This window comes from Rhinopithecus bieti, unplaced genomic scaffold, assembly GCF_001698545.2.
Source record: "Rhinopithecus bieti isolate Rb0 unplaced genomic scaffold, ASM169854v2 scaffold_12086, whole genome shotgun sequence".
Lineage (NCBI taxonomy): Eukaryota > Metazoa > Chordata > Mammalia > Primates > Cercopithecidae > Rhinopithecus > Rhinopithecus bieti.
The window spans coordinates 2,069,582-2,096,867 of NW_016807466.1; the positions used below are offsets into that span (position 1 = coordinate 2,069,582).

Here is a 27,286-nt window from a genome sequence, read left to right on the forward strand (position 1 = left end):
AGTAGAGACCAATGTCCAAGCCAACTGGGCTTTGTTCTTGCAAGGAGAAACATGCAGATCCCAAAAGGGGAAATGAAATACAAAGGATGACTTAAAACACCGGGACAATCCACAATGAACACGCAGTGGGGGAAAGTAAGGCACTGAGGCCGTTCCAGTTTTCTGTCTAGGAGGAGCATGAAAGTGGCCCTCTGGTTGGCCAGGAGGCGGAAGGCTACAGGTTGCCATGCAACGCATAGCAAGCACACAGTATGTCTGCTTGAGTGGCTTATATTTTTGAGCAAAAGAGAGATTATGGGCACCTACCTAGATCCTTGAGCTACCCTGTGGTTCAGACCCTAGAAAGGATAGTACTGAAGAGTTGAAGCAACCCTACCTGAGAGTAATCCTTTTTACTCAGAAGGATGTAAAGAATTCTCTTGGGTTGGCTGTGGTGGCTCGTGCCTGTAGTCCCAGCACTTTGGGAGGCCAAGGTGGATGGACTGCTTGAGCCCAGGAGCTCAAGACTAGCCTGGATAACATAACAAGACCTGTCTCTACATTTTTTTAATTTTTTTTAATTAGCCAGGTGTGGTGGCACACACCTGTAGGAGTGGGAGGATCACGTGAGCCTAGGAGGCTGAGGTTGCAGTGAGCCATGACTGCAACACTGCACTCCAGCCTGGGAGACAGAGCAAGACCTTGTCTCGAAAAAAGACTTAAAAAAATAATTATCTTGCTTCAGTTGAGCTAAGTCTCTGGAGTTCTATCTACAATACTGAAGACACATACTATAGACATCACAAGGCCATTTATAAATGCTTCAGCTCTCTCTCCTTCAAGTACACAGTTGTATTACATTTCCCTGCCTGCCTGAAGTTAGGGGTGGTCAGCTATGGCCAATAAAATGTGAGTGTGACATGTGTCACTACTGGACAACTTTAGGAACCAGCACCTGCTTCGCCATTTGCACCTTTCCCTTGGCCACGGAGATGAGGAATATCCCATCAGCTTCAATCTAGGAATGGGAATAAAGATGACTTGGAACACAGTCCTCATCAATCTTCAACAGAAATGCAGAGTGACCGGCCGGGTGCGGTGGTTCATGCCTGTAATCCCAACACTTTGGGAGGCCACGGAGGGAGGATCACCTGAGGTCAAAAGTTTGAGACCAGCCTGGCCAACATGGCAAAACCCCATCTCTACTAAAGTTACAAAAATTAGCCAGCATGGTGGCGGGAGCCTGTAATCCCAGCTACTCAGGAGGCTGAGGCAGGAGAATCACTGGAATCCAGCAGGCAGAGGTTGCGGAGAGCTGAGATCACGCCACAGTACTCCAGCCTGGGCGACAGAGTAAGAATCCATCTCAAAAAAAAAAAAGGAAACTTCCCTATTTTATGCCACTGAGTTTTGGGGTTTGTCTGTTACCCCATAACCCAGCCAACTCTGAGTGACACATGTGCACAACTTAGCCGCCCAGAAGTGACCTTCTTCTTCCAAGTTGGTAATTGTCAAGTGTTTAATTGTATTAAGATAGACCATGCAGGCTGGGCACAGTGGCTCACGCCTGTAATCCCAACACTTTGGGAGGCCAAGATGGGTGGATCACGAGGTTAGGAGACCAAGACCATCCTGGCTAACACAGTGAAACCCCATCTCTACTAAAAATAAAAAAAAATTACCCAGGCGTGGTGGCGGGCACCTGTAGTCCCAGCTACTCGGGAGGCTGAGGCAGGAGAATAGCATGAACCTGGGAGGCGGAGCTTGCAGTGCGCCAAGATCACGCCATTGCACTCCAGCCTGGGTGACAGAGCAAGACTCCGTCTCAAAAACAAGAAAAAAAAGATAGATTGTGCATCCATAAAGTACACAGTACTAGGAACCCAGTTGGTCATTGTAGATATAGACATAATTTTTAATTATCAGATGCCAGACTTCAAAAGGTAAATGATAAAGCTGAGCTCTCAATTTCCATAACCCCTCTGTGAGGTTAATTTATCCCCAATTCCTTTCCTGAACCCACCAAACACATTTCCAGGGGCAAAAGTCAGACAGTAAAACCTGCTCCAAATGCATTGCCCACCAATGGAGGAGAAGGTGATCATTTTAATAAATTCCAGTTTCTGATATGGAAGATTTACTCCACAATGCTCTTTTTTTTTTTTTTTTTTTTTTTCCTTTTGCTCAAGCTGGAGTGCAGTGGCATGATTGCAGCTTACTGCAGCCTCGAACTTCTCTGCTCAACCAAACTTCTATGCAGTTCTCACACCTCAGCCTCGCAAATAGCCGGGAACATAGGCACATACCATCATACCTGGTTAATTTTTTTGTAGAGATAGGGTCTTCCTATGTTGCCCAGGTCAGTCTCAAGCTCCTGGACTCAAGCGATCCTCCTGCCTTGGCCTCCCAAAATACTGGGATTACAGGTGCAAGCCACCACAGTTGGTCTCCACGACACTCTTGACCAACAGTTAAATTCACCCTTGTAGATGTCAGGATGGGCTGGTCAAATGAGAATTATTTGATTTTCCCATTAAATCCAGAGTTTTAAAACTCCACATGTTCTTTCAACATCACCATGGGTTGACACCCACTAGAGTCAAGTTCAACACCATTATCTCATTTCTCCAAAGGCACATTTCAATGTGTCATTTTATTTAATACACAAAACATGAATTTAGGATAATCTGTAGTATTCTCCCGCACTAAAAAAAAAAAAAAAAAAAATCCACAAATTAAGTTTTTCCATAGCAAAATATATCAAAACACGTATGTCTTACACAGTTGCAGTGCAGTCTAAGAAAGTCTGCTAAGCTGTGATCGATAACATCTTCATCATTGCTACGTAACAGACCCTACAGACACAGATGCTGTTTACACAAACCTACTGATTTGCTCATCTTAGGCCAGATTTACTGGTTTAACTATCATTACTTTTTCCACTTATAAATCAGAACCAATCTAGCCATTTTAGTGGCCAAAATAACTACACCATGATATAATTTCTTAGATTGTTAAAGCAGGATCAGAGTCACTGCTGGTGAATCAATAAAATGCTTGGAAATAAACAGGGAGGAAAAGACATGACCAACCAACTGGCTGTTGAGGCCAAAGGACCTGCCCATCACCACATCCTCAACCCAAGCCTTGTAATTTACACCTACATTCTGATATTCCAAGGTGCCGCGGGCCAGTCTGTAAGTACCTTGATGTATGTGTGGCAGAACCACTTTGTTATAATAGTCAATTAAATTATTAATGAAAGAACTGTACAAATAAAAGCATCATGCTCTTTTATGGAGTAATAATTATTATCGTAAGCAATGCAAATTGAATAATAAGAATCATCAGGACAGTTCAGTGATAAGCTAACAATTTGCGGCAATCAGACCAAACATCTCTGCTCAAGCTGTTTAATAAAATAAATAGCAGCTTGTTGACATTTTTGTTCAGTTGAACACACAGACATCCAGAGGTTACTTGTATGTCTCGGGTAGAAGAGCCAAGAAAGAAGTGGAGACTGAATGATGTAAAAGTAGAACCAGTTCTAATGGTGGTAATGTAGATGTTTACATATTTATTTATTTATTTATTTATTTATTTATTTATTTATTTATTTATTTTCTTGAGATGGATCTTGCTCTATCGCCCAGGCTGGAGTGCAGTGGCATGATCTCAGCTCACTGTAAACCTCCACCTCCTGGGTTGAAGCAATTCTCCTGCCTCAGCTTCCTGAGTAGCTGGCATTACAGGCACCTGCCATCACGCCTGGCTAATTTTTGTATTTTTAGTAGAGCTGGAGTTTCACCATGTTGGTCAGGCTGGTCTCGACCTCCTGACCTCACAAGCCATCCATCCCAGCCTGCCAAAGTGCTCAGATTACAGACGTGAGCCACCGTGCCTGGCCAGATGTTTCTGTATCTTAAGGAAACAACAAATCCTATAAAGTGTCCCAGAATCAAATGGCATAATTGATGTATATACACCCATATATACAGACATATATATTTACTTATACATATGCGTTCCATGAATAGACCTATATATAAAACAATAGATTATTATAACTAAGTATAATGTTGCAGTTACATTCATGTAAAGAAATAAATCAGGCCGGGCGCAGTGGCTCAAGCCTGTAATCCCAGCACTTTGGTAGGCCGAGACGGGTGGATCACGAGGTCAGGAGATCGAAACCATCCTGGCTAACACGGTGAAACCCCGTCTCTACTAAAAAATACAAAAAACTAGCCGGGCGAGGTGGCGGGCGCCTGTAGTCCCAGCTACTCGGGAGGCTGAGGCAGGAGAATGGCATAAACCCGGGAGGCGGAGCTTGCAGTGAGCTGAGATCCGGCCACTGCACTCCAGCCCGGGAGACAGAGCAAGACTCCGTCTCAAAAAAAAAAAAAGAAAGAAATCAAATGTTGTGGTAATAATAGGCCATCCCTAGTTAGAAGTAGTAGTTAGAATAGTAGGTCATCACTGCCAGGAGCAGTGGCTCACGCCTGTATTTCCAGCACATTGGAATGCTGAGGTGGGAGGATCACTTGAGCTCAGGCGTTCAAGACCAGCCTGGACAACCTAGGAAGATGCCATCTCTACAAAAATAAAAAAATTAGCTGGGCATGGTGGCACGTGCTTGTAGCCCCAGCTACTTGGGAGGCTGAAGTGGGGGAATCACTTGAGCCCAGGAGTTCAAGGCTGCAGTGGGCTATGATCGCACCACAGCACTCCAGCCTGGGCAGCACAGTGGGACCCTATCTCAAAGAAAAAAAGTAACAATTTAAAAGTTAAACAAAAACAGTTATCAAGCACCCAACTCCCTACGAACAGCCTTGTACCATTCCATAAATAGCAACCAGCAGGCCATTCATTTCCTCATGTACCTTATAGGGTCCCGATGGGATACTGTAGAATCATACAGTCTTCAAACAGAACTTAGTACTACCCGATTCTCCGCCAGTTTATCCAAGACTCATCCAGGAGAGAGTGTGTCAATAAACCAGATCCAACAACACAGGGAAAATCTATTAAACTTGAACTGATGAGTGATTTGGACCTTTTGGCAGCTGCTCTGACCAATTTCCTGCCCCTTCTTCACCTGGGAAACTATGTATCGCTGTGAGATAAGGATAACCTGTGGTATTTGGGGTGGGGGGTGCTGTGGGAGGGGTAGGCAAAGGCAATTAAGTCTCATCAGCTTCCAGCAGGAATAAACGCTAAGGAATGGACTTAAACTTCTTGCTGTCGGATGTGTGCATGTCACAAACACACACCTGTTGTACTAGAGTCCTAGTGTTAGGTAAAAGTCCAGCTGTTCGGGGCCATCTGACTGCACTTTTGGGGTGAAATAATGACCATTCCAAAAGCCTGTCCCCTCCTTCACCGTCAGCTGATACATCTGTCATACTGACTGGGCCAATTCAAATGCCATTCTCCTTCAAGAGATCCCAACTTCAAAACAGCCCTTCCTCCTCAGACTCCCTGGCAGATGCCCCTGCTCGGACCCCCAACTGCTCCTCTGAGCCGAATTCTGCCCGATTAAACAAAAATGCTCTCGCATGTACTACGCTGACCCCACCATTGAGGGAGCTATGAGCTTTGAGCATAGTTGAGTTTGGGCTCAAATGACTTGATCTCTGGTTAATGCTCAAATACCCGTTTTGGGAGTTCATATGCACACACCAGAGAGAGAGAGAAATCAACATGGACACATAAACCACATAAACATATCCACTAGAGGGGAACGGCAGGCACAGTGTCACATTTTCCACAGTGATTAAGAGTCACCCTCTGCCTTCGCAGGGGGTTGGGTCTGCCACATTTCCACCAGGAGATAAACCTGAGTGACCTAGAGTGCTAAAGGCTGATGCCTGTTTATCTTTTCAAATGCCATCCCCCCACTCCTTAAAGCAGGAGGAAAGTCCTCATTGCTGCTATATGTCTAACACGTACTAATCTTCTTTTTAATAAGAAGGATAAGCCACCGTCTTGAGACCTGCAGTAAATGGTAGGAAGGTATCAGGAGGCAGAATGAGAAGGAGACAAGAATGACACCCAGGAGAAGGGGCAAGAGAACCCCAGGCAAGGAGGCTCTGGGACCTGGATTTCACCCAGCAATAAAATTTCAAAAATAGTTTTGGGGACAGGCGTACATGGCTAACTTTTTGTTTTGCCAAGTAAGGATATTGAACTCACTATCTTGAGCTTATTTTCTCATTTTGCCTTAGACCGGGGAAAGCTCACGTTTGAATACCTACTTGTGCATATCTGTGTACTGTCTGTGTCCCCCACCTCCTTAGACTAAGCCCAAACACAGCACCTTGGAATCAGCACCTTGGAATTGCCTCTGCCTCCCACACAGAGGCTCCCTAGGTCCAGAAACCACTGAAATAGACCAGACTGGATCGTCGATCTCAGAAGTACTCCTTATTTCTCCTTTCACTCAAGAATGTTTTACACTTCCTTATCTTCCTATCTTCCTTCAGAGAATTTCTGTGAAACATCTTTTCTAGGGTGTTATAAAGCCAACTTAAAAAAAAGAAAGCAACACTTTCTCTGCAGGAGTCACTTCAACCCTTGATAAGACAGTAGTTTATGTGCTTCTAAAGGAAATGAATTCTAACTAAAAGGGTATTCCCACTTTCGGCCTGGGGGCCTGACCTGCAACAGCCAAGAACACAGCTGCAGAGAGTGCCAAGGCCTACTTCCTCAGGCAGAGCAGCCAAGGGGCAAAGACTTTCCATGCCTTTGTCTTGAGAATACGCCACAGCCAGCCAGGATGACTGGCCTGAAGGGAACCAACCTGAAGGTTCTGGCCCAGACCCAGGGCTTTCAGCAACAAGTAAGGATTTAGACCAGCTTAATTTCTGAATTCTTGGAAGACAAAGACCATGTATATTAAAGTGGCTGGCACGATGCCTATTTGCCATGTGTAAATAGGCATTTGGTCAATTTTTTATGGCAATCATGATAATGTTGATGAGAACGATGGGAGAAACAAACAACCAAAATAACCAAAGTCCTTTATCCCTTGAGAGGAGACTGGATCTGGCCTCGTGACCCCTCACAGGTTATACCAAGAGCTTCCACAAGGCCTTCAACACTGATATAGTTTGGATATTTGTCCCCACCCAAATCTCATGTTGAAATGTAATCGCCAATGTTGGAGGTGGGGCCTGGGGGAGGTGTCTGGGTCAAGGGGGAGGAATCCTCATGAGTGGCTTGGGCCATCCCTTTGGTGATAAGTATGTTCTCACTCTGAGTTCACATAAGGTCTAGGTGTTTGAAAGTGTGTGGCACCTCCCCTCCCTTCTTGCTCCCATTCTCGCCATGTGATGTGTCTGCCCCCACCTTGCCTTCTGCCATGACTGGAAGCTTCCTGAGGCCTCCTCAGAAGCAGATGCCACTATGCTTCCTATACAGCCTGCAGAACTATGAGCCAGTTCAATCTCTTTTCTTATAAATTATCCAGTCTCAGGTGTTTCTTTATAGCAGTGCAAGAACGGACTAATACAAACAAGGGCTGTTTGTTGAATGAACAATGAATTCTCATATTCATCTTATCTTTTGGTGCACAAAAACAACTGGTTTAGAAATCTTTTAGATTAATTCTCACTTAAATAAAATATGTATTTTAATCTCACTTCCAATTATCAGTCAGGATCATACATTCTTGGGTAATACAACTGTAATAGCAATTTTAAGAGCTGCCACAGAATGAGTGTTTACTATCTTCCAAGTACTGGGCCAAGTACTTTATGAGAATGATTTTCTTCAATTACCACAACACCGGCTGAGTGCAGTGGCTCACATGTATAATCCCAGTACTTCGGGAGGCCGAGGCAGGCACATCACTTGAGGTCAGGAGTTTGAGAACAGCCTGGCCAGCATGGTGAAACCCTGTCTCTACTAAAAACATAAAAATTAGCTGGGCGTGGTGGTGCATGCCTGTAATCCCAGCTACCTGGGAGGCTGAGGCACCAGAATCGCCTGAACCCAGGAATCGGAGGTTGCAGCGAGCCAAGATCGAGTCACTGCACTCCAGCCTGGGTGAGAGAGCGAGACTCCAACTCAAAAAAAAAAAAAAATTACTGCAACACCTCTACAAGATAAATATCCTTATCCCCATTCTACTGATGGGGAAACGGAGGTTCAGACAGCTGACATTATTTTCTCAGAATGCACTGCCCAGAAATCCCATTCCAATCACACAGCTGAGGGGAAGGACTGGGAGCTGAAACTGGCTGACAGCCACCCTGGCATCCACTACCTCAGCCTGAAGATCTTGGATCACTTGATTAAAACCCACCCTGCCATAAGCTACAGCTTTTAAGGTACACACACTTTAACTGGAGCTGCTGAAAACCCAGGCCAGTCCTCTTTCCTGGAAGCCTGTGTTGTTTTCATTCAATTTTAAAGCCTGTTCAGCCTTTATACCCTCTCTCTGGGGAGTCCTAACCTCAGCCCCTAGGCCTTGGCACCACTGCAGCAAAGGACCCTGTTGCAAAGTCATTCTGCTGGATTAGACAAACCCATTTCTCTCAGGATAGTTAGTGCAATTCCAAAATGGCTTATGATGGGCCAAAACTCTCAACTTGTTTTAAATAAAGCAAGCTCTCCAGAATCCCAGAGCTGTCGTCGGCGGTGGCGGTGGGACGAACGCTGGTGTGAAGCTGTCCTCCCTTTCTGCAGATGTCTTTCTCTGTGATCTCTGTGGTCCTTAGTTTCTCTGTATTTAGAATATAAACTCTTACCTACCTCACCGAAATGATTGTAACAACCAAGTGAGATAGTACAAATACTTTTTTTTTTTTTTTTTTGAGACGGAGTCTGGCTCTGTGGCCCAAGCTGGAGTGCGGTGGCCGGATCTCAGCTCACTGCAAGCTCCGCCTCCCAGGTTCACGCCATTCTCCTGCCTCCGCCTCCCAAGTAGCTGGGACTACAGGCGCCCGCCTCGTCGCCTGGCTAGTTTTTTGTATTCTTTAGTAGAGACGGGCTTTCACCGTATTAGCCAGGATGGTCTCGATCTCCTGACCTTGTGATCCGCCCGTCTCGGCCTCCCAAAGTGCTGGGATTACAGGCTTGAGCCACCGCGCCCGGCCACAAATACTTTTTGAAAAACATTAAATGCCTTCTACAACTGAGATGTTAACATCAGACTTTTCCAATAGGACAGGTTATGGAAAATTCAACTAGGCATTTAGAAGGCCAAAGCATGGATCCAGCACCTCCCTCTGATACATGTATGGTGATTTCCATTTAATTAACTGTTTCCGGGGAACACTTAGAGCCATTATCAAAGGTGCTAACTGGGCAGCCAATGGGTAAACTCCTAATAGGTCTATGAGTCAGTCCTTTGGAAAGTTTTTGTCTTGTGTTTTCATATTCGTGCTCCATTTATGACTCAAGCATAACTTTCCTTGGTATTAAGTAACAAGGAACTGAGATTAATTGCCCAATTTTTAACTACATTTGGCCTGTTTGCATCCCATGTTATAAGCGCCCTACTAGGGCTGTAAGAACAAGGAATTTGTCACTGGCTGTTGTGAAAAAGCTTGGGCGTCTGAGCACTTTATGATGACTAAAATATAGGATTCTAACCTCCTAAGAGGCGGGCAAATCACGAGGTCAGGAGATCGAGAACATCCTGGCTAACACACTGACACCCCATCTCTACTAAAAATACAAGAAATTAGCCAGGCATGGTGGCAAGTGCCTGTAATCTCAGCTACTCCAGAGGCTGAGGCAGGAGAACCACTTCAACTCGGGAGGTGGAGGTTGCAGTGAGCCGAGACCATGCCATTGCACTCCAGCCTGGGCAAGAGGAACAAAACTGTATCTCAAAAAAAAAAAAAAAAAATGGTTTGAGACCATCACAGGAAACCATGCTGAACTAAGTGTGTTGACTTTTACACCTTATAACCTGGCCAGCTGGCTCTGTGTCTCGAAGCATCAGACTCCATTTTGAACATGGATTTCTTTTTTCCTTTCCGGAGTCTCTCATTTTCTCCATTGTATTCATTCAGAGGGGAAAAAAAAAAGACCTCATAAATGTCATTTCATATTCCAAGCAATTTGCTATAGGCAACTACACCATTACTTTGTACAAATAAATTTACATAAATCATTATTAGAATGTTTTATCTTGGCAACATTATTTGGTTCCCAGAACACAAATTAAATGCATGCTTAAAGCAGAATATTTTAAAGTTATTCCTATATTGTTTATGAGACAGGATTAGAAATTTCCATCTAATTTTTCTTTCATAATGGAATTCCTTTAGCTTTCTTTGTACGTTTAGAAACCATATATATGATTTTCTGGGGGGTTTTTTGAAGCAAGCCATGCAGTAGATGACTGTGCCACGTTTTGTTCATTTTTCAGCTGCTGTTCCCTTTGATTTCGTGGGTTTGGTTTTGAACACTGATTAGGAAGGCCAGGAACCAGGGGAATTGCAATACAGACTCCTAAGTAGATGGCTTTTTATTTGATAATATGCTGCACATAAACTGGTCTTTGACTGTGGTTAAGCTTTATTTTTTTTTTAAATAAACAAATGTGTAAATAAACTCCCTGCACTCAGTTTCTCCTGGCTGTTTGGGTTGGGAAGGGGCCTGTTTGGATTCTCTGCACAGCACATGGCAAGTCTTCACTGGCTGGAATTTTACTCCACCCTAGATTTCAAAATAAAATCTTTTCCACGTAAAAAGCAGCGCCCAGTTTTAAAACAAGCTGCACTTGTCAACATCAGGGTAGGGAGTGGTGGCAGGGGACCGGACGGGAAGTCAGGAGACACGCACGTCAGTGAGGCCTGCTGTTGCTGGCTCTGGAAAACGACATAGTGACTTCCCAGCTCGTCTTCTCATTGGTGTCACAAAGGGCTGGACTCCTGGCTCACGGCTGGAACTTTCTACCAGTACGTGGTCTGAGAACAGATTCCAGGGCCACTATCAGGGAAGTGGGGCCCCATGAGGTCAAGGGTGCAATACTCAAAAACGGGGAGTGAGGCAGCCCTGTGGAGGACTTAAGAACACAGATTCCAATAGACAGGGTTCAAATCAACACACCAAATCAACCACTTGCTACCTGTGTGACTGTGAAAATTCAAACCTTTCTGCATCTCTGTTGCCTCATCTGAAAATGAAGAAATTATGCATACATACCTAGCAGTCTTATTTTGGGGATTAAATGAAGCAACACAGCAAAAAGCTGAGCAGTGTCTGACTCTTAGAAGAGGTTCAATAAACAGTAGCTAACATTAATCTTAAAGAATGATCAGTGGAGTCAAGCTAGGGTGATCATATCATTTATGGTCTAAACCAGGATATTTCTGGGTGTGAAAGGGAAGACTGTATGGTAATTATATTGGGTCAACTGGTGTATGCTAGGACAGTCCCAGGCATATTGGGACTTGTGTGACTACCCTGCCCCTAGCCCATACCATTCAAGACTCAATAAAGAAATTTATTTTTTGCTTACAATTATATAATACACATTTTGCAATTTGTTACTCCTTTTAAAGTTCTTTCATACACCTTATTTGAACTTTTCTTAAAATGTGGAAAAATATAGGACTGAATTACTTATCCCTTAATAATAAGCAAACAAAGGCACAAAAGAGTATAGAATTTTCCCTAGTGACCCAGTGTTGCTGAGCAGTGGGGGACAGTATCCCATGACCTCCTCCGTACTTCTCAGCCTCCTGCCAGAGAGGCAGGGTCACGTAACTAGTTCTGACCAATGGCCTGTCACCTCTAGTCTTAAGCACTTAAGAGTGTGTGTACAACCGGGCACGTTGGCTCACACCGGTAATCCCAGCACTTTGGGAAGCCAAAGTGGGAGGATTGCTTAAGCCCAGAAGTTTGAGACCAGCCTGAACAACATAGCAAGACCTCATCTCTATACAAAATTTTAAAAACTATTCTATAGCATGCCTGTAGTCCTAGCTACTCAGGAAGCTCAGATGGGAGAATCCCTTGAACCCAGGAGTTCAAGGCTGCAGTGAGCCATGATCACGCCATTGCACTCCAGCTGGAGCAACAGAGCAAAACCCTGTCTAAAAAAATGAATGGAGCTGGGCATGGTGGCTCACCTATAATCCCAACACTTTGGGAGGCTGAGGCGGATGGATCACTTGAGGCCAGGAGTTCAAGACAAGCCTGGCCAACATGGTGAAACCCTGTCTCTACTAAAAAATTTAAAAATTAGCTGGGTGTGGTGGCACATGTCTGTAATCCCAGCTATGCAGGAGGTTCAGCTAGGTGGATCCTTTGAGCCCAGGAATTCAAGGATACAGTGAACCATGATCACATCACTGCACTCCAGCTGGGGCAACAGAGCAAGTCCCTGTATAAAAAAAAAAAAAAAAAAAAAGGAAAGAATGGAGCCAGTGCAGTGGTTCACACCTATAATCCCAGCACTCTGGGAGACCAAGGTGGGTGGATCACTTGAGGCCAGGAGTTCAAGACCAGCCTAGCTAATGTGGCAAAACACCATCTCTACTAAAAATACAGAAATTAGCCAGGTGTGGTGGCACATGACTGTAATCCCAGCTACTCGGGGGTGCTGAGGCAGGAGAATCGCTTGAACCCAGGAAGCAGAGGTTGCAGAGAGCCAAGATCGCGCCATTGCACTCTAGCCTAGGTGACAGAGTGGGACTCTGTCTCAAAAAAAGAAAAAAGAATGGGTGTACGTTCTCAACCCTTTCCTTCACGTGTTGCAGCAGCCAGGAAGCCATGTTTTGAGATGTAGATATCACAAGATGGAAGAGGCCTGGGACCTCAAAATACTGGAGGCAAGAGAGCTACACTGGCCCAATCCCAACTCTGGGCAAATGAGACATAAGCTTTTGTTGTACAAAGCCCCTGAGATGTGGGATGTACTTTTTTTAAGACGGAGTCTGTCTCGCTCTGTCACCCAAGTTGGAGTGCGATAGCGCGATCTCAGCTCACTGCAACCTCCGCCTCCTGGGTTCAAGTGATTCTCCTGCCTCAGCTTCCCGAGTTGCTGGGATTACAGCCACCCACCATCATGCCCAGCTAATTTTTGTAGAGACGGGATTTCACCATGTTGGCTAGGCTGGTCTTGAACTCCTGACCTCAGGTGATCTGCCTGCCTCAGCCTCCCGAAGTGCTGGGATTACAGGCGTGAGCCACTGCGCCCGGCCAGGGTGTACCTTTTACCCTAATATACTACTGCCTGCCCTGGCTCAGCCAGTTAGTAAGATTAGAACCCACATATTTTACTATAGTTTTCATTCAACAGTATCATAAAATCCTACCAGATTGGGAAAAAGCATTGCCAAGATTAAATGCCATAGCTTACTCATGGTAAGCCTTCAAGGCTTACTTGATTTAAAACAAAATATTTATTTGGTTTAAAATAAAATCGTTCACACCCAGAGCCAAGTAAAAAGAAAAAAGTTCCAAAATGCAAGGTTTGTTTTAATTTGGTGCTGATTTATTCCAACATTTAGGTTAATCCAAGAAGTCTGGATGCCTCATCTTACAGACAACCCTAAGACGAAATGGCCTCATGTTGCATCTAGGTTTTATTTTAAGTTAAAGAGATGAATGGAAATATCCAACTAGAGTGTGACCAATTCGCTATCTCACTCCAGAAAATCCCTCCCTTCCGCTCTTTCCTATTCTAATCCTACTCATCCTTTCAACCTATTTTCTTAATGGGGAGAAAGCTCCACACATCAAATTTCGCAAACACTTATGTCACACAATTGGCTAGGCCAGGAGTTGGCAAGTTTTTTCCATAAAAGACCATAGGGTAAATATTTCATGGTTTCCATTGCACTTATTTAACTCTGCCATTGTAAGGGCAACAACTGCCACAGATAATCCAGAAATGAACAAACATGGCTCTGTTTCCATAAGATTTTATTTAGGGACACTGAAATTTGCATTCCATATACATTTCATGAGGCACAAAATTTTATTCTTTTAATTTTTCCCAACCACTGAAAAATGTGAAAACCATTCTTAGTACATTGGCAGTGCACAGACAGGCGGCAGGCAGTAACTTGGCCCCTGGGCCGCCTGTGGTTTACCAACCCCTGGCCTGGTCTTAGGAGGGGTGGCAACAATCTATTAGGCAAGTCCTGCAGTGGGAGGAGAACACAAATACTGCGATTCTAGTTCTTTTACTTCCTGGTGGCTGGTGATCCCAGGCTCTGACTGCAGAAGGCCCAAGCTTCTGCACACCTGTGTCCAGGAAGGCAGATGGTGCATGGCCAGGCAGGGCCCAACTGGCAGCGAGGGGGTTCTCAGCTGGCAACTCTCAGTAGCACCTTTAAGACCCAGGACAGGCCGGGTGCAGTGGCTCATGCCTGTAATCCCAGCACTTTGGACAATGTGCCTTGGGAGGCCAAGGCAGGCGGATCACTTGAGGTCAGGAGTTTGAGACCAGCCTGGCCAATATGGTGAAACCCCATCTCTACTAAAAATACAAAAATTAGCCAGGCGTGGTGGCGGATGTCTGTAGCCCCAGCTACTCAGGAGGCTGAGGCAGGAGAACAGCCTGAACCTGGGAAGCGGAGGTTGCAGTGAGCAGAGATGGTGCCACTACACTCCAGCCTAGGCGACAGAGCAAGACTCTGTCTCAAAAAAAAAAAAAAAAAAAAAAAAGACCCAGGGCAGTGAAAGCCACCACTGCTTCCACCAGCTAAACAAAGGGCAGCCCTGTGGAAGAGTGAGGGGTGGACAGGATCCACTGCATCATGCCCAAATTAATCAGGGCACTTGGCTGCCATCCCTGACTGCAGCCCCAGCCCTCCCCCTTGAGACCCTCCCTGAATTTTGACTTTCAGAACCCTCTGGATGCGCTCCCAGCCTTACTTTATAAATGTGTGTTCTTAACTTATGCTTCCTCCCCTGCAGTTCCACTTCTCAGAATCACCCCTTGTGAATCACCAGGTATTGACCTCACAGAGCTCATCCCAGGGCCCTGACAAGCCCCAAAGGCCAGGCAGAGCTCAGAGGGGAGGGTGGCAGGTGTGTGAAAGAAGAGTAAATAATCAGGTAGACAGGCAGAGGCAGGGTGTGGACAGGCCCAGAGAAGCAGAAAAGATCAGCAAAGCAGTGGCCAAGCCAGGGTGGGGGCAACAGAAACCACTGTCCCCAGCAGGACACTGCCAGCCAAAGCCCCTCTGCAAAGGGAAGGTAGAGTTTCCCCAACAGGCTCCACTCCAGGATCCTTAAGGGACCCCTGACGGGGAGTCTGGTTCTAGGTGGGGCAGAGGATCTGGGTCCTCTAGACCTTCTGATCGAGGCAGTCAGGCCCTCACTGCCTGGGCTCGTGGTGGGTTCATTCCTGTCTTCCCCTCAAGGCTCAATGCCACGCCTCTTCCTTCTGCCTGGCCAAATGATCCACAGCAACGAAGCCCAACTGAGGCCCTCCCTGGTCCATGAATTCTTCCCTAATTATTTCAATCCCAATCCTCAAAGCTTCTCCATTCCCTGAACCAAGGAACTACCACTAGTTCACAGCCCTGGCCCCTAAGCTTAGCACCATCTGCCATTTTCTTATGAGTGAATCAACTTCACCTAAACTGTGGGCTCCCTAAGGAGAGGAGCCAGCCTTCTACTTCTTCATCCCCACCTGTCCCAAGAACACACAACAGATACTCAATACTTACTGAACTCAACTAAAAGTGCAACATCAGAAAGATTAATACAATTAAAGTAAAACATGAGATTGTGGGAACAAAAATCATTTAGAAGCTAATTTCTATGTGAAAATTCCCAGCAATCTTCCTGTGGCTTTGTATTTCTACGACTTACACCAGAATTTTAAATAAAGATGTGATTCAATGTTTTTAATCATCTTAATGCCTAAATTGGATTGACCACATTGTCAAGTCTGATCAGCTGCATAAATTGATCATTAAGAAGACTGGGGGAGGCGGAAGAGAATACCAGTTGATGGAGAAATCATCAATTTGGCATTTGCATTTAAATATAGCTTTGGCATTTCATTTATTCAGCGCAATCTATGTAAAGCATGGCGAACTGGGGAAGGTGGTGTAATTACCTGAGTCGGAATGGGTCCAGGAAACTGAGGTCAGCATTGCTCCCGTCACAGAAAGGACAGAGGGGCCTCCATAATCACGAGAATGCTGGTCTTCTAGAGGCTGCTGGAGAGGAGCAGTAGGAAGTCAGAATTAAGCAGAAGCAGCAGAGAGAGCCCTCACAACCACAATGGATGCCATCTCTGGCCTGACTCTAGAAAATGACGCACTTCAGTGAAAAAGCAATTGTTAACAGTACCTCTTTATTTCTTGGATCGTTATTAAAAGACTGGATCTTTCACTATGGAGTGTTTTTAAACTGTCTCATGGGGCATAAGAAGATCCAGAAATTTGAAAATACAGGCCATCTCAATGTGAGATTATTTTATTTTGCTACAACTGCCACTGAGACATTTGTGAGATCATTTTATGTACTACAGCTGCTACTCAAACACTTGTCTACATAAAGGAAAAGCATCAGAGCACCCACAAGCACTCAAGGCCAGCATTCTACCCCACGGACCAGCCTTGATCCCCAGGGTAGACCAAGTGCACAGGCTGCAAAGTCGATGACTCTATTTTATTGTAAAATGAAATGTCTCTGGCTCTACTCCTCACTAAATGGGCTGCAAGTTATTAGGCCATGGTTAACCAGTAATCTTGCAAAATAGGAAAGCTGGTACATGAGACAGATTGCATAATAATCTCTGATAGAAGATATCTTTTTAACCGGGGCCTCAAGGATAACAAATCAATGAACTCTCTAATGAAATGAATGGTATTAACCTACGCACTGTAGTCTGAGAATGTTAGGAGTATATTAATTAGATCGGCGGTTCCCAAACTGTGGGTCCTGGAATAGCAGCATCAACATTGACTGAGAGTTTGTTGGAAATGCAAATTCTTGGCCCCTACCCAGTATCTACTGAGTCAGAATATATTATCCAGAAGTAGGGCCCAGAAATCTGTGTTTTAACAAGCCCTCCAAGTGATTCTGATATACCTTAGATCATTAATTTATCCACCCATACAAAGACATTCTGTTGTAAAATAAAATCACCCTACTCTACTTTGTGCTTAAACTCCTGTAAGGACAAAGCATAGAGCTCGGGATTGCATCGTGGAGGGATGAAGAGTCAGAGACGATAAAGAACCTGCCCTCGAGAAATGTATTGTCCACTATGGAAAAATGAGACACATACACAAGCAACTCAAATACTGGCAGACCATGTTATTTCTTCTAATGGCTGCAGAGCGTCAAGACAAAGGAGGTATTTGTTTCCGTTTGGGGTGAGGAGTGGGGGATGCCATGAAAGGAAGGCATCATGAAGACAATAATAATGGCCTTGAGATCAGGGCAGGATTTTAACAACAAAAACCAGACAGCAACCAAAGCAAAGGCCCAGAGGTTGGAAAGTGTGAGGGCTATTCGGGAGCACGAGGTAACCAGGTCTGGCGGATACACGAGAAAGTTGAAGGTGATCTGAGTGAGACAAGGTTACTTCCAAGTGCAGACAGGTAAGAGCGAGGGGCTCTTCTTTTGTTTTTTCTGTTTGAGACAGTCTCCCTCTGTTGCGCAGACTAGAGTGCAATGGCACAATCTCAGCTCGCTGCAACCTCCGCCTCCCAGGTTTAAATGATTCTCCTGCCTCAGCCTCCCCAGTAGCTGGGATCACAGGCGCCGAACACCACCCTGGGCTAATTTTTGTATTTTTAGTACAGAAAGGGTTTCACCATGTTGGTCAGGCTGGGGACTCCTCTTTTTCAAGTAAAGGCCACCCAGCAGGCACCAGTGGCTTATGTTCAATTGATGTCTGGGCCAGGCATGGCGACTCACACCTGTAATCCCAGCACTTTTGGGAGGCGGAGGTGGGCACATCGCTTGAGCCCAGGAGTTCAAAACCAGCCTGGGCAACAGGGCAAAACCCCATCTCTACAAAAAATACAAAACAAAACAAAAAAATAGGTGTGGTGGTGCATGCCTGTAGTCCCAGCTACCTAGGAGGCTGAAGAGGGAGGCGTATCTGATCTTGGAGGTCAAGGCCACAGTGAGCCAGGATCGTACCACTGCCCCATCTCAAAAAAAAAAAAAAAAAAAAAAAACAAATCTACATCCAGTTTACTTTTCTATACTTTTGGCAGTGCATTTTCTAGAGGGAAGAACCGCAACTGCTTCACGGATTAACAGCAGAAGGTTTGTCCAGAAGAAAGAACGCACACACAAAATTTTAAAGTAGGTACAGGAATCTAGAAGTCACAGTCGCCTCGGACCATTCTGCAAAGGGGCAAAATGTTACCACGCCTCTACAGCCCCTGAGAACATCTCTGGTTTTAGCTTTAAAAAAATACTGTCATTCAAGTTGAGACGGGCATGACTTAGTCACCAAAAAAGTTAAATTAATACACCTTCAATTAGAGGAAAAAATACTTTTCATGATCAAGTGGGTATGGCTTTGCTTCTAGAAAATGGACATAAATAGGTTTTATTTCCTGATGTTGGTAGGTGAACAAGGGGTACTGAAAATGTTTTCATGTCACACCGAGGCTCGGATTGAAATGAAGCTGGATTCAGAATTGGCAGTCTCTGCTTACCCATGCCAGCTTTGCCACTCAACTTTCTGAGTCATTATGGACAAGGCACTAAACCACCTCAAACTCAGTTTTCATCTATCAAGAAAAGAGGCACCGACCTACCCCACCTTCTTGGAAATTTCAATAAGAAAATAGAAATGAAGTTGCTGTGAAAATTATAAAGTGCCATACTATTATATAAAGGTATAGAATTATCCTCCTCATCGAGGCATTTGGCTACTAATTAACACTTGTTATCCTACTGGCCTTTGAAAATATAAAAGCAACACGTTTCGATGCCCTTGAGATTCTCCTTTTAAATATGTGCAGATACAGCAGTTCTGAGGAACAAACTTGGCATCAACCAAACCATTCTCCCAAGAAGCATTTCAAGGTAAATCTTTTACTTGTAATTAAAAAAAAAATTTTTATTCCTCTAACCACGATAGAGCATCCAGTTATCTTTTAGCAGCTCCTGGTGAACACAACTCAGTCTTCAGCAACACCGACATATACAATGGCAATAATTTATCATCTCTGCAGTAGTTTAGTCCCAGATGGACCATTTACTAATTTATTTCCATATGTAACTGGCAGAGAGATTTATCAGGCTTCCAACTCGGAAACCTGAATTGAGCTTTATTCCCTTAACAGGCTAACTCTGGGCAGAAGAGGCACACATTTACACAGAAACCAAGAGTTCCTCTTAGAAAGTCTGTCAGCCTCAGATGCAAGCCTTACACACACACACACACACACGCATGCACACACACGCACGCACATCTTTCTTGAGACAGCTTGCTCCTATGTCAGCTTGGAGGGCTGGTTCTTTCCTCAGATCCTCATGGACTCCACACAGGAGCTGTGTCTGATACAACTGCAGGCAGAAGTAAAACGTAACGCCAAATGCAGTAAAGTTGCAGCCACATTCCCCTCCCTGTCTGCAAGGTCGGAGGCTCAGATTTCTGAAAATGAAGAGACCTTTTTGCAACAGTGCTGCGCCCAGCTGGCCCGGCGATGCAGTGCCCAGGCGCTGGGAGGCATGTGCTTTCTTTTTTCCACTCTTTTTAAGGGTCTAAACTTGACTGAATTCAGCAGCTGCCGTGTCCTCAGCGATGGCTAATGAATTGTTAGCTTTGCTCCCAGTTCCCCTGAGCTCAACTCCCAGTCCACTTTTGTTTTTAATTCTATCCCAATGATATCAGTGTTTAACATAGAGTGGTGAACGAATTGTGGTTGGATGACGGTGTTTACATATAGAAAGCAAGCCAGACATGGGCAGAAAGCACCAGCTGATCCCTGATGCCTTAAGTGGAACCCAAGGCCATGCCAAGAAGGTCTGGCAGACAGGAGCATGTGGAGGTATTGTCGGCTAAGCTAAGTCCACACACCTGGGGCGTTAACCAACTCTCTCGCTTTGAAGAAGTCACTTGACAGTTCAGGTTTAAAATTCTCTCCTCTGTGAATTTAGCTCCCTGAGGTTCCTTCTGGCTCTAAAATCTAATGATTCTATGAATATGAAAAAGATCAGCCATTCACCTGGTTTGTTCCATGTGTTTAGCCGATGACAAACAGCAGGAAGTTTGGAAGCATCTGAAAGTGGCTGAATGGGTCCAGATGCTTTTGGTGCTGTGACAGACATAGCCTTTGGAATCTCAGCAGCCAACAGATTCCTTTTGCACAAAGAACAGAAGCATTTGACGACAGGTCCACAATGTATATCTTTACAAGGTTTTAAGAATTCAATTAAATACAACAGTTCCATTACAGTATTATTCTAAGTATGGCAAGTCCTACAAAAGTACATATGTCATGGCCCTTGTCTTTAATACATTTACATATTAGTTAAGGAGATACACTGCTAATCTCTCTCTTTTTTTTTTTTTTTTTTTGGAGACAGCGTTTTGCCCTTGTGGCGCAGGCTGGAGTGCAATGGTGCGATCTTGGCTCACCGCAGCCTCTGCCTCCCGGGTTCAAGGGATTCTCCTGCCTCAGTCTTCTGGAGTAGCTGGGATTACAGGCATGCGCCACCACGGCCACCTAATTTTGTATTTGTTTTTGTTTTTGTTTTTTTGTAGAGACGGGGTCTCTCCATGTTGGTCAGGCTGGTCTCAAACTCTGACCTCAGGTGATCCACCCGCCTTGGCCTCCCAAAGTGCTGGGATTACAGGTGTGAGCCACTGTGCCCGGCCACTGCTAATCTTAATACAATGCAATATGTGCCATAATCATTGACAAAGAAATGGTTAAGTCAACATGGAGGACGGAGAAATCATTTCAATGAAAGGGGGAGATCTGTAAGGTTTTACAGAGGAAGCGGAATTTAAACTGGGCCTTGCAAAGCAAAGATGGGACTATAGACATCCGGACAGAGGTAACAGTGAAAGCAAAGGCCTATGTGCTTCCAAGTGTGGTCAGGGCACAGTATTCAGGACCCAAAGACAGGGGCACAGGATGCCCAAGGTAAAGAAGACACAGTGAGACGAGAGGCTGGAAAGGAACTCAAAGTGGAAAGCCCTGGATGCCAACCTTTCATCCCGTGGTCTCTGGGAATCTTCAGAAGTTCCTGGACAATGGAGACTCCAGATGAGCTCTGCCTCAGGGGGTTTCTTCAGACCATTTACCACCATTTGTGACTGGGAATAAGATCCGTCCGTACCTTCATGTTTCTCTTCGTCATTCCACCTTGCCACTATTTGGGAATCCCTCAAATTTATTTTTTTTCTAAATCAATTTCCTGGCCCTTTGAATGGAAGCAATTGAGTTTCCTCTAAGTACTGCCAAGATTTCACATTCCGATGACGAGTTCGGCCTAGCGCTTTACATTTAGGTTCGTGTGTTTTTCTATTCTTACGAAAGACTTAAAATAGCATAGACGGGTATTTTGTTTTCATTTGTTTCTACACTGGAAAATATTTCTGTATGATGAAAAAGATACACAAACGTCCTGACTTTTGGAAGGGCCTGCTCCAGCGCTCCCCAAAAAACAAAAGTTGAACTAGTCATCCAAGCAGTTCACTGAAAGTTTTTTGCTCTCCAGTGTCAGAGTCCCAGGTTATTGAGCCCAAGTTTTCCAAGGTCCTTCAAACACAATAACAGAACGTCATGTAAACTCTCTCCTACCAATGCTATTTGGTCCCCTCAGCCTGGAGGTGCTAAGCACACATAGTATCACGCAGCTTTCACACGGAGAAGCCCCAGGATACATGGGGCACACGCCAGGCAAGCCAGGGCATGGGGACGGGGGGGTCTGCCCTCCCATCTACCCCAAAGATGGGTCTTAAAACTCCACTGAAGTGGGGGGTACAAGTGGGCAGAGCAGCTCTTCCTCTGAGAATGGAGCTGCCTTCGGTATGAATTACCACTAAAAAGTTTCCCAAGGTTTGCACCTATACTCTCAGCACTTTGGGAGGCTGAGGCGAGAGGATGGCTTGAGCCCAGGAGGTTAAGACCAGCCTGGAAAATATAGTGAGATCTTTTAGTCGGGCATGGTGGCGTGTGCCTGTAGTCCCGGCTACTTGGGAAACTGAGGCAGAAGGATTGCTAGAGTCCAGGAGGCAGAGGTTGCAGTGGGGCGAGATAGCACCGCTGCACTCTGGCCTGGGCGACAAAGTGAGACCCTGTCTCAACAAAATACAATAAAACCAAAAAACAACTCCCATAGAAGATACCAATTTCACTTCCCATCTCTGGATTGCTCAGACTACACATGGGCATATATGGAAAACTTCAACATTCATTTCATTTATCAACTTATTTAGAAAGGCACACTGTATCTACTCACTGGGGTGTGGTACATTCCAGGGTTCAAGTCCCTGGTTTATAATCCAAAACCCGTCATAGCCCTCCACATGCACGGGTGCTCGGAAGCTCCGAGTCCCTCAGAGGTATTCTCTTAACATCTAATCAAATAATGACTATGAAGAATAATATGCAGTACATAATGTTGATAGTTCCCTGTGCACATACAAAAATGCAGCCCAAAGAGCTGTCTGCATCGCTTTTTCTAAAAGTCCACCTATGGTCGGAAAACTAACCTTCTTCAAATGAATAGATTAGCTTAAATTACCATGCCATTTTACATTCTCTTCACTGATACACGAATAATAAAACTATGAGGTAAATGTAGGCTTAAATCGAATAATGGGCATAAATAAAAAATTTTTTGACATTAAAAACTCAGTATAAATTGAACTACAAGATACTTGAAAGCTCCCACAATCATAACGTGCACATTGAAATCCATTAACCTAATACCTAGGCTGCTATTCAAAAGTAGGGGTCTAGCAGGCAAATAAATACTCATTTGAACACTCCTCCTAAATTACTGTACAATTTGGTTGCAAAGTCACACACTTACAAAGTCTATCATCTTTACTTGGTTGCTCTGTAGCCAATACTGAAGTCATATAAGGTTACAATGTGGCAGCATGAGATCAACACAGATACCAGCAAATGGTACTAAAAAGTAGCAGCAAATGTCAAAGACAAACCAGGGTCAGCTTGGAGAGAATGAGATATTTACATAAGCTTTCAGAAAAGACAATGGAGTCCCGCTTTCCCCTTAACTGCACACCTAATCAACCTCTCTGCTCCTCACCTGATCATTCTGATATAAAAGCAATTTCTACAGTGATACATTCAAAGACCTTAGTTGCCATAAACTCAGCAGCTGTTAAAAAGATTCTGTTGCACATTCGATTTGCTTTGAGACTCAGCTATTTCCAACCAAAGCTTTCATTTCTTATCCATCACTACCCCCCTACAAAAAAAAAAAAAAAAAAAAAATAGCTTCATTAACAATATCCTTCTTTGATATGTCATCTGCCAAGTCCATTTTCTTACCTTTGTAACTCACATTTTTTTCATTTGAGGATATTTACCCAAGCAAGGACAATTGTTTGACTGGAATCTTGCAACTTTCAACTTTGCCCAGATTTTGCCATCGTGCAGAAGGGGAATGCCGCAACCCCCAACACATCGTTCGGTTGAGCTAATACACATCTGAATCCAGAGCTATATTTTAAATTCTTTTACACTTACTTAATATAGTGCATGCCGCCTGTCCACTGATGCGATATCAGAAACCTGCAAGCTACTATTTCTGCAACTGTGTCACTGTAGATAGTCTGAAACATGTACGTAGCTGTTGCCATGGAAACAAACACAGCTAGGGTAGAGTGCCACGCTGTGTTAATTCCTTCACCCATGAACCCCAGGGGAATGCTAACATTCATCTTCTTTCTCCTTTAGTCTCACACTGCTTTAATATTTTTTTAGCATTATCAAATGATGTACTAAATACATATGGTACACCTGAAAATACGGATGGCTGAAACGAGCCGTGGTACCAACCTAGCCTGCCGGCTGTCTGCTTAAGGTGGTGCAGCTCTGTAATGGATCCTTTCCTGAACTTCTCCTGGGAGAAATAAAGAACTTTGTCTTTCTTTTAAAACGGTGTGGGAAGGACAGAAAGGGTGAGCATCTTGTCTCCCCTAAGAAGAACAGTTATCCTGGAATTGCACTGGAATAAAGATGCTATCAGAAATGTGCCTTCTCAGTTCTCCGAAAGGCAGAGGGAGGCCTTGCAAACTTTCTGAAGTGGATCCAAGCTAAGAGTTATTCTCCCTTCCAAGTAGAGCTGCATTCGCAGGCTATAAACCCAATAGTTTTAATTAGGCAAAAGCATAAACCCTTAACAAGGGATTCATCTGTCCCCACTTGGTCTTTATTCCTAAACCCATGCAAGAAGGTATTAAAATGAGTGAGCAGGCAATGAGATGGAAATCTGCCATTATTCAGAAAGAAGTGTGATTTTTCTGGAATTTGAACATTCTCCTTTTTTGCTTCAAGTTCATATCTCTGCCCTTATCAATGCTTGGACTTGTGGAGAAAAGTCAAACTCTTTCACTGCACCTAAAAGCCAAAATGTATGCTTATTGGTGCACTGGGCCACCTTCTCATTATTCAACTGGTAAACCACTTTAAATATTGGGGTTATACTCCTCACAGTAGACAAAAGTAAGCTGTTCAAAATCTTAATTACATCATATCCCTTGGGCTGGTTAATAATATTCAATCTAGATGAAAATGGCCACGTTTTAGATTTGCATGCTGATGTGTTTCACTTGAATACAATTTTCGCACTAAACAATCAATTGTAAGCTTTAAAAGTGCAGCTCTGTGACCCCGAACTGGCATATTTTAAAGAAACCACTACTTTATTTGCGGAAATTATGGCAAAATTAGCCTACAAAAGATGAGCAAACTTTTCCTGTTATTTTCCTAAATCGAATCATGCTTGGCTATTTACTATGATAATAATAATAAACTCATTCCTAAAATAAAGCAGAACAGAAAATGGATATATATACACCTTACTGGTTAAAGAAATTCATCACTTTTCAAAAGCAATCTCAAAAATATGTTAGGGTCCAGTAGAAAGCCTAGTCTTCAAGTATTAGCAGGGCAGGTAAGGATTACCCTTTAACTAATCATGACCAGTATTTCAGAGGCAGAACCACAGCAACGAGAATGAAAACTGCAGTCCCTTCCATTAACTTTGCACTTCTGCCTCTTATTTGCTTCAAGTTCAAATCTCTGCCATTATCAATGCCCTTGCATTCTTCTAATATCACAAAGCATTTTGACGTAGGTTATTTCATTTGACTGTCAAGGGAGTTCCACGAATTAGCTTGGCAGGTATCACCCATATCACTTCACAGAAGATACAATGAGGCTCCAAAAATCAGCAACTGGTCCGAGGCCACTGGGTGAGTGTCAGAACCTCACCTGGGTCACCCGATCCAGTGCTCTCTGTAGGGGCTGTGCTGCTCCTAAGCATGCTCACAATGCAGTTGGCTGCTTGTAATCCCAGCACTTTGGGAGGCCGAGGCGAGTGGATCACAAGGTCAGGTTGGCCAATGTGGTGAAATCCCATCTCTACTAAAAATTCAAAAATTAGGCCGGGCGCGGTGGCTCAAGCCTGTAATCCCAGCACTTTGGGAGGCCGAGACGGGCGAATCACAAGGTCAGGAGATCGAGACCATCCTGGCTAATACGGTGAAACCCCGTCTCTACTAAAGAATACAAAAAACTAGCCGGGCGAGGTGGCGGGCGCCTGTAGTCCCAGCTACTCGGGAGGCTGAGGCAGGAGAATGGCGTAAACCTGGGAGGCGGAGCTTGCAGTGAGCTGAGATCCGGCCACCCCACTCCAGCCTCCTGGGCGACAGGGCCAGACTCTTGTCTCAAAAAAAAAAAAAAAAAAAAAAAAAAAAAAAAAAAATTCAAAAATTAGCTGGTGTGGTGGTGGGCACCTGTAATCCAGCTACTCAGGAGGGCTGAGGCGAGGAGAAATCTCATTGAACCTGGGAGCAGAGTGCAGGGGCACATACATTCCAGCCGGGCAACAGACAGTAAAACTCCACTCAAAAAACCAAAAAGTACTTGACTAGAGTCTAACATACTTAAAGGAAACACTAAAGTTATTAGATTATTTGGTTTGGGATTAACTCATGGTGGTGGTGGAAGTTCGGCAAACCCTCCTCTTTGACCTCACCCACCTTTCTTCTCCCAAGGCTTTAGGCTGATGAGCAAGCGCCCTCCAGAGCACATCATCTCAGCCTGCTACTACACCCCACCACCTTCCTTCCAGGCGTTGCCAAGCCTTAGGTCCTGACACTCCTCAGAGAGGGCCCTGCATTGGAACGGACACCTGGCGGGGGTCCTTGGGTTGGAGTGAAAGGGGGGTTGGCAGCAGCAGCAATTATTATTTTAGCCTCCCCTAAGGACAGTAAGCCATTCAGATGATGACTGTCATCTCTACACCCTGCAATGTTTTTATTGTGGTAAAATACAGATGATAAACATACCCATCTTACCACTTTTTTTTTTTTTTTTTTTGGTGGGGTGGACGGAGTTCGCTCTTGTCGCCCAGGCTGGAGTGCAGTGGCACCATCTTGGCTCACTGCAAGCTCTGCCTCCCGGGTTCATGTCATTCTCCTGCCTCAGCCTCCCGAGTAGGTGGGACTACAGGCACCCGCCACCACGCCTGGCTAATTTTTTGTATTTTTAGTAGAGATGGGATTTCACCGTGTTAGCCAGGGTGGTCTCGATCTCCTGACCTCGTGATCCGCCCGCCTCGGCCTCCCAAAGTGCTGGGATTACAGGCGTGAGCCACTGCGCCTGGCCTTAACCACTTTTAAGTGTACAGTTCAGCAGTATTAAATATATTCATAATGACATGCAACCATCACCACCATCCATCTCTGGAACTCTGTACCTAGCACACAGTCACACCCCATTCTCCACTCCCCCAACCCCAGCCCTTGGTAGCCATCATTCTACTTTGTCTCTATGATTTTGACTCTTCTACCTCATAAAAGTGGAGCCATGGAATATTTGTCTTTTTGTGACTGGCTTATTTCACTCAGCACAATGTCCTCCAGGTTCATCCATGTTGTAGCATGTGTCAGAATTTTCTTTTTCTTTTTTTTTTCTTTTTTTTTTTTTTTGAGACGGAGTCTTGCTCTGTCTCTCAGGCTGGAGTGCAATGACACAATCTCAGCTCAATGCAACCTCCACCTCCCGGGTTCAAGCGATTCTCCTGCCTCAGTCTCCCGAGTAGCTGGGATTACAGGCACCCACCACCGCACCTAGTTAATTTTTGTATTTTTTAGTAGAGATGGGGTTTCGCCATGTTGGCCAGGCTTGTCTAG

The 27,286-nt window shown here is 44.6% G+C and overlaps 1 protein-coding gene across 1 annotated transcript in view; it reads right to left on the reverse strand.

Moving 5' to 3' along the window:
* Window positions 1-27,286, reverse strand: part of FOXN3 (forkhead box N3) — a 479,473-nt gene that overhangs the window by 328,634 nt on the left and 123,553 nt on the right. The window contains exon 2 of the mRNA XM_017882286.1: window positions 16,022-16,124. The gene's annotated coding sequence lies outside the window, so the exon portion shown is untranslated. The remainder of the gene's footprint in view (window positions 1-16,021; window positions 16,125-27,286) is intronic.